Genomic DNA, 12,886 nt, shown 5'->3' with positions numbered 1-12,886 from the left:
GACACAATGAATGCACATTCCCAAACCATGATAAGCTCCGTGAAAGAAAGTTCTATAATGCCAAAGGGATAGATGAGGGTCTGGCTTGATCTAACTGGGGCTCAAGAGACAGCATGCAGAGGTCTAAAGGAAGAAGAGAAGTTAACCAGGGTAAGGAAGGAGGGGATAAATATTACAGAGAAGGAACAGCATGTGCAAAGGCCCTGAGGGAGAAGGGAGAATCGACGATTTAAGGAACTAAAAGTTTCCCACTGTGTGTAGAGGACAGAAAAAGAGGGAGATAGAGATTCACATTGAAGTTGTAAAGAAAGGAAGGAACCAGAGTGTATAAAACACTGGTGAGCACATGGCATCTGTCTTTGTTCTAAGAGAATGGAAAGGGATTTAGTTTTACAAATTAAGAGTTTTGATAGATGCTGTAAAAATTCTGTTTAGGATATGGTTATGACAACAGTATCCATCATATCATGAAAGGATGACACATAGTCTTCAACTTGCCTGCCAAATCTGAAGGGTAATTAGTGGCCATGGGACTAAGGTGCTGAGGACTTTGTGGGTGTATCTGGATCCAGTGGGAATAAGTATCATTGTCCATTAATGACGTAGGCCTAGGATGGGCTGGAGCTAGCTGTTCCGACTTAGGCCACAGAAAGCACGGTAGCTCAGGCACCAGACTCACCCGGGTTTGGATCACAACTTGCTTTCTGTCAGAACTTAGGCAGTTTATTTAATAACTCAGAATCTCAGCTTCCCAAGCTGTAAAATAGACATAACAGTATCTTCCTCAAGAGGTTTGTGAGGATTCTAGGAATTAAAATGGGAAACAATCCAGCACATTACAGACTCCATAATAATAAACTTCCTTAGCATGTAAAGGAAACTTGGAAGCATACTTGTGGAATGACAAAAATTGAAATTTACCTTAAAGTGAATAGAAAGGAAACTATAGAAAGGCCAGTTTACTTCACCTTTTCACAACAGATTTGTGACCCGTTTTCTGTGTCCTGTTCAAATGCAGCACGGGGAGCTGACAGCCCACCCGTTGGCTCCACTGAATCACACTTCCAGGGCACAGAGCAATGTTTCGGAGAAGACAACTTGGCTTCAGGAATGAATGCTGTGCAGTAGCCTTTTATGGAAGCGACCAAGTGGACTGGTGTGTGTTCCTCATTCATTTACCATGTTTGATAAATGGGCTAGCGGCCCATTCACCTCAGCAGTAAGAGGACATAAACTGAAGCAAGATTGACCCGACAGACATTAGACCCTGCAGTGTCCACCCAGGGGGCTGGCAAAAAGGCAGGGATCAGGAACCGATGGGATGAAGCAAACACGCCGAGAGGGTAAGAGCGTTGGGATGTTGGAGAGGAACAGAGGCTTTGTGAGGAGGATTTCTTCAGAGAGAGCTGGGTGGGCTTTCAGCGCCAGGTCCTCCCGAGGTTAGTGTAGGTTTTGGCACTCTGGCACGCTGCCAGGCCCAGAATTCATACTCAACAAGCATTTGTGGAACAGATAACTTATGACACATGAATATAACCTGGAATAGACGAGAAATAGGAAAGGAGCATAAAGATTTTTTGATGAGTCTTGAGCCCCCAAATACGTATTAATTATAACCCCCAGGACTGAGAAAGCTCACAGGTATGATTTTTTTTTTTTAATAATCTCTGACAAGTAGGGAGTAAGGTTCTAGAAAAACTGAAAAAGAGGCAACATTTCTCATTTTCAAAAGGCTGAATTTCAGAAATGATAAACCAGTGCCATTAATATGGGCGAAGCCCTAGAGCATATTTCTAAACATTCTGGCATGAAAACAGTCCTCACTAGCAACCAGAACTTGTCTGATAGGGTTATTGGAGTAGCCTGATCAGGAACATGCCAAAAATAATGTTTACCTAATTTAGGGGGAGATTTGACATCTAGGTTAATTGCAGGAGGGTGGGTACAATGATAAGACAGGGTCATAGCTGATAACCACCTTACTCACTGTCATTCAGGGCTTATTAGTCTAGACCAGTATCGCTAGACTCATGGTGTAGGGTTGTGGTTCTCAGTCCTGGCCAACTGTTAGAATAAACAGGGGAACTTTTAGAACACATCAGTATCTGGTCCTACCCTCAGAGAGTCAGGTTTCATTGGTCTGGAGTGGACATCAGTCATTTGTATATTTCAAAGACTCCCTCATGTTCTAATGTATGAAGGTTTAGCACCATTAGTATTCTATTTTTGGCCATAGCCTTTACAGTATATTTTTAAGGAATATATTGAATGAGGGTGGAGAAGCCACCTGTGTCGCCGCTGTCGAGAAGTCAAAAATAGGAAGCGATAGAATTTAGTTTAAAATAAGCAAATAGGGTGCCTGGGTGGCTCAGTCGTTGGGCGTCTGCCTTCGGCTCAGGTCGTGATCTCACGGTCCTGGGATCGCGCCCCGCATCGGGCTCCCTGCTCGGCGGGAGGCCTGCGTCTCCCTCTCCTGCTCCCCCTGCTTGTGTTCCTGCTCTCGCTGTCTCTCTCTGTCAAATAAATAAATAAATAAATAAAATCTTTAAAAAAAAAATAAGCAAATAAGAACCTTCAGTAAGTTAGAAAAATCAGTAAAGACACTAAGAAAATAAAATGTCTCGTTACAGAGCTACGGTGTGAATTCGATGAGTGAACACATGTACAGAGCTTACAGCAGAATTGGGCACATGGTTGGTGTGCTCAGGGCAGCTCTCCCATCCAATGGTCTTACCCTATGAGGTCAATACTATCTCCATGTTGGAAAGACTGAGGCCCAAAGAAAGTGCACCTTTCCAGCCCAACTAACTTTTGTTAGTGTTAAATTTGATTTTAGGGCTTAAAGGGGTGCTGGAAATTACTCCGTACATTTTAGAAAGGGAAACTGAGGTTCAGGGAGGTTAACCTGCACAGGGCCACGTGGAAAGTGGTAAAGCCAGGACTTGGAGGTAAGTGTGTTTGAAGAAGAAGAAAGAGAAGGAGGAAGAGGAGCAGAAGAAAAAAAGAAGAAGAAGAAAAGAGGAAGAAAAAGAAAAAGAAGGAGGAGGGAGAAAGGCAAGAAGGAAAGGAAGAAAGGAAGAGAGGCAGGCAGGTAATTAGGGCCCTCTCCAGAGCAAGAGAAATCTGAGAAGGTCCTGGCTTATCCCACAGAAATGGAATGCGTTAGTAGGGAGTTCAGGCTCTGGAAACCCCCAAGGAATTGCCTGAGAAACGCTTACAAAGAGGTCCTTCTGGGTTCTCACAGGCAATGCTGCAGTTTTCACTGCCATCCTGAGACCACCCTAAAGGGCTCTCTTCACAGCCCTGTATCTGTACTTAAAGAGGTGAGCTCCCACATCAAGGAGACGTCAATGGCAGGAGTTGAAGTTTGTTTTCATTGGCATGGGAGACTCCTGGCCCAGAGATATGGAGAAGGACATAGAAGGGGTTTTATAACAAAACACAAAACGTTTGACAAGAAGAGAGTTCAGAAGGACTCTCTAATATACATCATGGCTAGCTCTTGCCCGCGCTTGCTCATGAGGACCTCTGGGTCCCGGAGCGTGTGTTCCAGTGGCTGGGAGTCCCCAGGTAGGTTCCTGCATGTACTCATGAACAAGTTTTATTTGCCACCATATTGTTTCTACCCCAGTTTTCTTCTTCTGTTCCAGCATCTCCATTCCATGGGATTTCAGTCCATGTGAGGAAGTGAGCACGGGGATTAAAGGAGATGATACAACACCAGACACACAGTTATGGCTTAAGAGTTGGTATTGCTGCTTCTTTTTTCCTCCTTCACTTCTTACCCATAAAATAAGTGTACTGTGATAAATAAATATCTGTTATAACATTTTAGGACTGCATCAAGATTATATTTTAAAAATGAGATGGGGACACCTGGCTGACTCAGTTGGTAGAGCATGAGACTCTTGATCTCAGGGTCCTGAGTTCAAGCCCTACTTTGAGCACAGAGCTTACTTAAAAAAAAAAAAAAAAGACACAAAACAATGAAATGATACATAGCAAGCACCCAACAAATAAAAGTGTTGTAATATTAGCATCAACATTGGAGAAAAGCAACTCTGCTCGTTTCTTCTGCCAACTTAACCTAGATGCCCACAGGAATCAAGAGGGACCAGTAGAAGCTAGTTTGGAATACTGAAAAGGAAAGATAGTCCTTTTCTGTCAGTGATGCTGATTCAGACTTTAAATGTAGGAGGATGTCCCAGTCGGGAAGCCAGAGCATTCCCAGGCATGAGTCGCTGCATGTTACAGGGGCTCCTCAGCTGACTCCTGGTGGACACTTGACCTGAAAGCCCCGAGAGCCCAGGCTCCTCCACCTGCACCTCTCAGCTCCAGCCAGCTCGGAGTCGCAGCTGCTTAGGGAGTACAGGATGAGGGTTAGGGCCTGAGCTCAATCCTCTAGATACGTGACCTCACTTAGGCCACACAGCAACCTGTGAAGCCAAAACTCTTGCTATCATCCCAATTTTACAGAAAGGGAAAGAAACATTCAAAGGAGTTAAATAAAGAGCATGCCAGAGTCAGAGTCAGCTTTCCGATTCCAAGACATGTCCTTAACTCCTTTGGACACCTCAGAAATCTCCGGCAGATACTCTCTATGCAGTCCTGCAGGAAGGGCCTCCTTCTCCTCCACTCATTTGCTCTGACTCGAAAACCATCCCCATCCCCTGGCCTCCCAGGACTTGAGTCAGGGTGTTTTCCCTCTCCTGTGAGTCTTTGTGAAGGACGGATTTAGCTTTCTGGCTCCACACCTTGGCTTCTGCAGCACACAGAGGACTCATGACTCTGAGCACTGGGTCCCTAGCGACAGTATGTGTAAATACCAGGCGCAGGTGTGGCTCCTTTTGCACACACTGTTCTTGGAGGGGCTGAGCACACTTTCCCCTTTTGGGTACTGAAATGACATCTGGGGATCATCCTGCATGGGTCAAGATGCCTATTCCTCTGCAGAAAACAACAGGCTCCCCCCACCATTCCTGGTTGTAGAAATGCCTGGTGTTAGGGAGAGAACAGACAGCAAGTGTTAGTGCTGCTGGACTGAGCTGGCTCTCCCATCCCAGATGATTCTCACAGTCTCCTCGCTCTGGATTGGAGGCAGCACTCACCAAAGCCTGTATCTCCTGCTGGCAAGGCGGTACAGTCTTAGCAGAACCTACACATAGTATTTTGGGGAAGAAAACTTGATCAATCCTCTAGGCTTGAGGCAGGAATTTTCTTCCATGTTTCTATGTAGACCTTAGAGAGGCATATCTGATAGAGACATATCCGCACTATGTGTGCCTCAAGCTCCAATAAATATCTCACATCAGCTGCACGAGATGAGGTTTGCCAATTACTTGAATCCTCATGTCCTTCTAGAAAATATTTGCCTTACTCCCACATTATTTTTGAGATTTTCATAGAGAATTCTCTGGAGTCTATATTAAAGATTTCCTGATAACCTTGATCTTCATCTGTGATATATCCCAGTTTCTTGTCATCTAACCCAAATACAGCAAGCCAAAAAATGTTGAGCTCAGAGAAACTGACTGAGATCACCCAAATTGCCATTGGTCAGGTCACCTGGAAACAGCCTCCTTGAGGTGGATTTGTACCCAGATGTTTCTTGGAGAGTGCTCGTGGAGCAACATCTATAAGGGAATGAGGGAAATGGAACTGAGCAGCGGGAGAGGTAGAATTACAGTGAAACAGAGGATCCAGCTGATCCCACGTGAGAGTCTGAAGCTGGGCTGGTCTTTCAGAGGGGTCCTAAATTAGCCTCTCTGTACTTCATACCTCTACATGGCCTGGGGTGGGGGGTGTAAGTTCGGATGAGGCAGTTACCTTTGGCTGAGAGTAATTTTCCAGGAGGAAGTCAGTTATCAGCAGTCCATGTGCAGCCAACACTCCCAGCCACTGGAGGGTACTGAGAGCCTTTCTTCTGAAGGGGGCTTTGGGTGGTACTCCACAGCAGCCACTACACAAGCTAACTCTCTCACATTGCAGGATACAGAGTCCTAGGGAAGGAAGGTAAATGGCTCTGGGTCACACAGTAAGGCTATGGACAAATACAGTACTCAGGGCTATAAGCCTCAAAGTGTTTTCCCTTTCATACCAATAAATATATCATTTGCTAAAGATCTCCTGTGTGCTAGCCAAAGTGTTATGCATGTTATATGGAGTCTTACACTAACTAATCACCTGGTACATATGACACACCTGTTGGTCTCCAAAGCCTATAGTCACAACCCCCACCTCCATCCCTATAATTCACCCGGCGGCCTTCCCAGCAGCTTCCTCCGTATGGCTGCAAATCACGCTGCTGCTCCAATCATCAACAATGAAATTGAGGAACGAGTTATCTTTCCTGCACAGCAACCCCTCATCCCATGGGAACTGCTATTTTGGTCATCATTTGAGATTCTTGCCCATCGCAATTCCCATGCATGCCTAATGAAATGAATTTCTACTTTATCCAACAAAGGAGGCCCATGGGTCAAACCTTGTGACTAAACATTGTTTCAGCCATTTAGCAAATATTTAGTGGGTGCTTACTCTGTGCTGGCATCACGCTAAGCGTTTCACATTTTCTCTCGGACTGCCCAATGAGGTCAGTGTTTTTATCCCTAATTTATAAATGAGGAAAACAGACGCTCAGAAAGTTCAATCACTCACCCAAAACCACACAGCCTGGATTAAAATACAGATCTGCGGGGCTCCTGGGTGGCTCAGTTGGTTGGGTGTCTGCCTTCAGCTCAGGTCATGATCCCAGGGTCCCGGGATTGAGTCCCGCATCGGGCTCCTCGCTTGGTGGGGAGACTGTTTTTTCTCTGCCCCTTTCCCTGCTCGTGTTCTCTCTCAAATAAATAAATCTTTAAAAATAAATAAATGCAGATCTGCTTTGCTTCCACAGGGCTGTATTCATTCACTGTTAGTAAATAAATATGTATCAAATTCCTGTGCACTGCCCAGCACTGTGCAGACATGTGCTGGGGACAGAGCTCCAACAGGGACAAATGCTCCCATTCCTCGCCTTCACTGATGTTGCATGTTAGAGCAGGAGTCACAAATACGAATGTCTACAGGGCTTGGAGTGAAGTGAAAGCGTGGAGACTATGTGGGAGGGGAGGGTGACTCCCTGGCTTCTGTGGCCAGTGGCTACACAACTCCAGCCAAATATAGCTATGTGAAAACGTGGGCCCAGGGCTGCCAGATTTCCCATTCTCTGAGAGCAGCCAGAAATCTGCATCTTATATGAAATATCTTGATATTTAAGAGTTGGGAACTAATCCAACCATCCTGTAATCATTACTGTGGGTCAAACAAAAGGCAGATGCAGGCCAGATTGAAACCTGGCTTACCACGAATGCCATCTTACACTCAGGTTCCCAGACGATCAGGCCCCCTGAGTCCAGATCAGTCTCTCACTGCAAGGTCAAGGGCACCCTACGCTCTCCCCAGGTCTGGAGACCTGGCCCATGTTACAGGAAGCTTCGAGGAGTGTCTCTTAAGTCTTCTTGCTAGAGGAATCCTACAGCCTCTGCAGAGCCGCTCTCTTATTCCTTGAAGCTCCATTCTTTCCTGCACCAAGGCTATTAGCTGACCCACTTCTGTCAGGAAATAGCTTGATCGTGGGCGTCTGTAAGCAGTAAGACATGGCTACGTGACGACTGCTCAGAGCCTTCTCCCCCCCTTCTCGTTCCTGCTGCCACCAGATGGCTCTGAGATAATGTAGTGTCTTTCCTGCAAGAAATAACATTCCCAAGCCATCCGGCTAATCCCCTCTGATCATCCTGGGAATGCAATTTCTCAGCCTCTCCCCTCTTGTCATCACTTCCCCTGTCTTATCTTCAGAGGCCTAGGGGACCTGAACTGGTCACTTTCCAAGGAGAGTCCATCATCCCATGCTGGGAGGTCAGGGGCTCACGTAGATGGTATAAACGGGCAGACTCAAAATTCCGGCTCACCCATGGATGCTTAACAATGTGATTGTGACCACCCTGTCATTCCCCCAATTTATTTGTGATCCCAATCTCACTCATTCTCTCTACTGGTAAGATTCATGTTCTCTGATCAAGAGAAGTTCTTATCTCTTACAAAATCCCCTGGAGAAAAAAAACAAGATGATCTTTGTTCACAAACCTGGCATCCAGCCAAGCTTTGATCTCTTACCCCAGCTCTTCCCTTGGTCCTCAACACCATTGCAGCTACAGTCAGACATCCCTTTTTAGCTCTGCCGTTGACAACAAATGCAAGGAGTGGGGATGTAATCATGGTTACCACCTGCTCCTGAATAGTAATTAGTAGGAGGGGGAATTTGGCTCCAGAGATGAGATCGTTATTAGCCAGAAGAAAAAGCTGGCAGGAAAAAAATGGCACCATTATTCGGGATCATTCAACTTTTTAAGTGTGAAACTGATAGCTGACATGCCAAGACCTGAGGGTTTAAAAACCCAGGGAATATGGAAGATACCTGGAATAAGTTGCCTGACACAGGTGAATCTTGGCACTAGAAATGTTCATATGTGACATTTCAGTTATTTTCAAGCTACCCTCCAAAGACCATGTTATGCCACCATTTTTAAATTTCGCTGAGGCGCAAATTTGGATAACACTATGAAAAGCAAGTTATCAGATTCTCTATGGAGTTTTAATATGTGATTTCACATAATCCTCCCAAAGAGCCCTGTTGAGGACATATTATTATGCTCACTTTACAGATCATGAGCTATGGTAATATTCATGAAGTTGAGGACTTGAGAAGTATCTCCTTTGCATGTCGGGAGTCTACTGAACTAATTTGCCTCTTCTCTACTTGAAACAATCCAGCTGAAAGAAAAATCATGAGTGCAGTGATCTGGAGAAGTCTTCTAACTGTGACACGAGCATCAGCTGAGGCCTCCCTGGATTTTGAGATCTAGCTAGAGCTCGCACACCCTCCCATTTGACCATCTAGGAGAGCCTTACTCCCAGAGTCATTTGCCAGTTCTGTCGGCGTTACACTCATATGGGCAGCTCCCCTGAGCATAAAAACTGTCTCTATTCCTTTGGGAGTCCCCCAAGCCAACCTTTTCAAAAGTTTCCATAAAAATCCAAACACATGTTTTAGGGTTTTATAAACTTTGCAGAATTTCTTTTTTTGGGGGGGGAAGGTGTGAATAAAGAGGGAATATATAAAGAAGCACACAGCAGGCCACCATTTTACTCACCCCCCCTCCCTCCTTTCCCCCCTTTTGATACTCTCATTCTCCTGGCAGAGAGTAACAACTCATCCCCTCTTATGCAATCCCCTGGTCCTTTTCACTAAAGCGGCACCGGCCAACTTCCAGAACTTGAGAGGCTTAGATTGGCCTCAAGTGAGGCTATCAACGTGTTTTCGTGTGAAAATGTTCTTGTATCTGTTGCTGAAAGAATAAAGATCTCTCCCTTTGGTGATATAACCATGAGAACTGCCCTAAAATGGAGCAGGCTGCCCATGGAAATAGGGTGATTGATTTCTTTTTGTAAGCAAAACACACAGAGAGCCATTTAGGGGCACGTGGGAGAAAGACTAAATGGATGGTTATGCCAAACTACTTTTAAGATCCTTCCAACCCAGAGAGTCTTTAGTGTAAGAGTTCCGAGGACACCCAGACTGACTGCAGATGGATCAGGCCTGGAGTCCATGCTCCATCTCTGCAGGAGTATGGGCGCATTATTTACCCCCTTCACCTACACCACCCCTTTCCCACATCTGTAGAATACAAGTGGTAATAAGGGACAAAATGTTTCTGTTATTTAGCACAATGCCACAGTGTTATTCAATAACAATGCTCTTACAGCACAGTGAGAGCATCATACAAGAAGACTGCCAGCATGATGTTTATTTCATTGTCATTGTGTTGTTTGGCAGGTTGTCCAAGTCTGAGAGGCAGCAGAATCTAATAAATAGAGTACCCAATGAGTAGTCAGAGGAAATAAACTCTGGCACCACTCATGGTACATGAGATCTGAGTAATGGTCAAGAGACCAGTTGAGGGGTGCCTGGGTGGCTCAGTTGGTTGGGCGACTGCCTTCGGCTCAGGTCATGATCCTGGAGTCCCAGGATCGAGGCCCGCATCGGGCTCCCTGCTCGGTGGGGAGTCTGCTTCTCCCTCTGACCTTCCCCCCTCTCATGTATTCTCTCTCTCAAATAAATAAATAAAATCTTTAAAAAAAAAAGAGAGAGAGAGAGAGAGAGAGAGACCAGTTGACAGCTCTGGGTCTCATTTTCTTCACTGGAAACTTTGACATGATGTCCATGATCCTCTTTGACTACTTCAGTTGTCATGAGAGTTACATGAGAAAATTAAGGTAACCATGCTTTGAAATTTTTAATTACCTTAAAGATCAGTTAAAATGGCAATATTTGCCATATGTGCCTTAGATGCCCATCACACACATTCGTTGGTTCTCTTTTTTAAATTGAAGTATAATTATTATACAATATGATATTAACTTCAGGTTTGCAGCATATTTATTCAACAATTCTATATATTATTCAGTGCTCACCATGGTAAGTGTAGTCAACATCTGCTACCATACAACTTTATTATAATATTATTGACTATATTTCCTATGCTCTACTTTTTGTCTCCATGACTTTCATTCTATACCAAACTCCCTCTCCTATCTGGTCAGAGGCAGAGGCATGGACCAGATGACCTCAAGCCTTCCCTTCCAATTCTTGGAATCAACTATCAAAGAGATTCCAGGCAAAGCAATTGCAACCTTTTCTCATTTTTTCAACAACAAACATTTACTAAATCCCTACAGTACGCCAGGCTCTATGCCAGAATCTGAGCACACAAAGCTCTAAAAATGCAACATAGCCCCGAACTGGATACTAACCTCTTTCCATGAAACTAAATGAAGGCACCATTAATTCCTAATATTCAAAAGAAGAAAAAAAAAACAAAAACTTTTCACATGCAGTTTCTTATTTGTTCTTCAAATAACTCTGTGATCTACTAACTGATATCCCCATTTAACATAGGAGGCATCTGAGGCTCTGAAGGCTTGAGGATTTGCCTCATGTCAAAGAACCACTAAGTAGTGGCGCTGGAATTTGAGATGGCAGGAACTTTAGGGAAAGGCACGCTCATTTTCCTTAGTCTGTGCCATCCATCTTTGAGATTCTGGATCTGGTTAGATGACTAGTGCAAACCAAACAGAGAAGTATTACACGATCAACTCATCCTAGTCCATCTGATGTATCAGATGCCTCTACCCTTATACCCTTGCTCTCTCTGTTGTAGACGCTGGGCTAAGGCACATGCAAAGACAAGAGTGGATTTGCATGCTCCGAAAAGGCAGCACAGACCTTGAAGGCTGTGCCACCTGCTTGAGTCATGATCTTCCTCTTTATCAGAGGGGCCCGATTTTACAGCACATTTCAGAACTAGAGTTGGAGAGTTATGCACAAAACCAGAAGTCTAGTATTAGAATAGTCTTGAAGCCTCTAGGCTTTTTGGCTAGGGACAATAATTTGGTCAGAGGGCTTTAACTCTTCATTCGGGTCCAAAGGGGATTGTAGCTATCTGCAGTTTCCATGACAACCACCCTTTTCTCAGTAAGTAGATCTGCCCCAAGCACAGTGGAAGCTTGTAATCAATTCTAAATAAATGTTCGCAAATGACTGATCAATGACTGGAAATAGCATCTCCCTTCTCCTGTATACACTTAAGCATTCCCAACAGTGAGTTCATAAGGCTTCTTTTGCATTATAAGGAAATTTACTCTAGTATTCATGGAAGCTAACAGAAGTAGATTTAGATAAACATTCTTTAAGCCATTAATAGTTCAACGCTTTCTAAAAATAGCCTTTAACTAGAATTTCTCCAGGCTAAATCAACTTGGGTCTCAACAACTCCGTATCAAAACAGCATTCCTTGGGCTCTTCTCCCACCTGCTCCTGCAATCATTCTGGCCATCTCCAATTCCTCCCTTGCTCATTCTGGGAGTCCCTAGGAAGTGGCCACCTTCAGTAGCACTCTTGGCTACCATGGACCTCTTTTCTCATGAAGCCTTGTAGCAGTGATGTCTTCTGTCTTGGCCAATGCCAAAGAGTCCATGACATAACTTTGCTTCTGGAGCATGGTGACCTCTCCATTCCAGATGTGAGCTGACTTCAGCTCAGGAGGTGTTCCTTCATGTAGACATACCATTTTCAGGCCAAACCACCTGCTCTCCATATGTGTTTGGAACTGTATCCTAGGACAAGCACAACTTAAACTATCAAGCTGGGATCCCTTGCTACAAAGCTAAAGCAAGCAACTGCCTTGGCCTCCCCCCCACCCCCCGCCAACCCAGATAAAGTGGAGTTTGCCTAGATTTGACAATCTGGTGATGATAAGTGTGCTGGCAACATTTGGTTTTCTTTTATTTATGGTATAAATAGTTAAGCTAATCCTACTCCTCATTCATCAGATGCCTGGAGGGAGGAGAACTGAGCTCATTTTCTCCCTCCTCTGGGAAAAGGAAGAAAAAGCAGAAACTTGGGGCACAGTCCCTTGATGGATCTGAGTGACATAATTTCTCTACCAGAAGTTGAGACACATGTCTGACAAGTGAGTTTATAAGGGCAATGGAACAGATGATTTGAAATGAAGTTTCCTTAAGATGCTGAATTTGTTCATTATTTCCTGCCTTGCTCCATATAGCAGTTAATATAGCTGTCAGGGATATTTAAAGACAGCAAAGAAACTTAAACAAGAAGCACATATAAATAAAAAAGACAAACATGACTGAGGCATAAAATAGAGTTGGAATGAGGGTCATACAAAAATACCACTCACGAGGCTCTAAGCTTCCCAGTACTGACACATAAAAAGAAGCCTGATCAGTTATGGGATTCCTAGATTTCTCAGGATTCGTTTTAAATTTC

This window comes from Callorhinus ursinus, unplaced genomic scaffold (assembly GCF_003265705.2).
Source record: "Callorhinus ursinus isolate GAN/ISIS: 27379988/994484 unplaced genomic scaffold, GSC_fseal_2.0 scaffold9, whole genome shotgun sequence".
NCBI lineage: Eukaryota > Metazoa > Chordata > Mammalia > Carnivora > Otariidae > Callorhinus > Callorhinus ursinus.
This window is presented reverse-complemented; position numbering follows the sequence as displayed.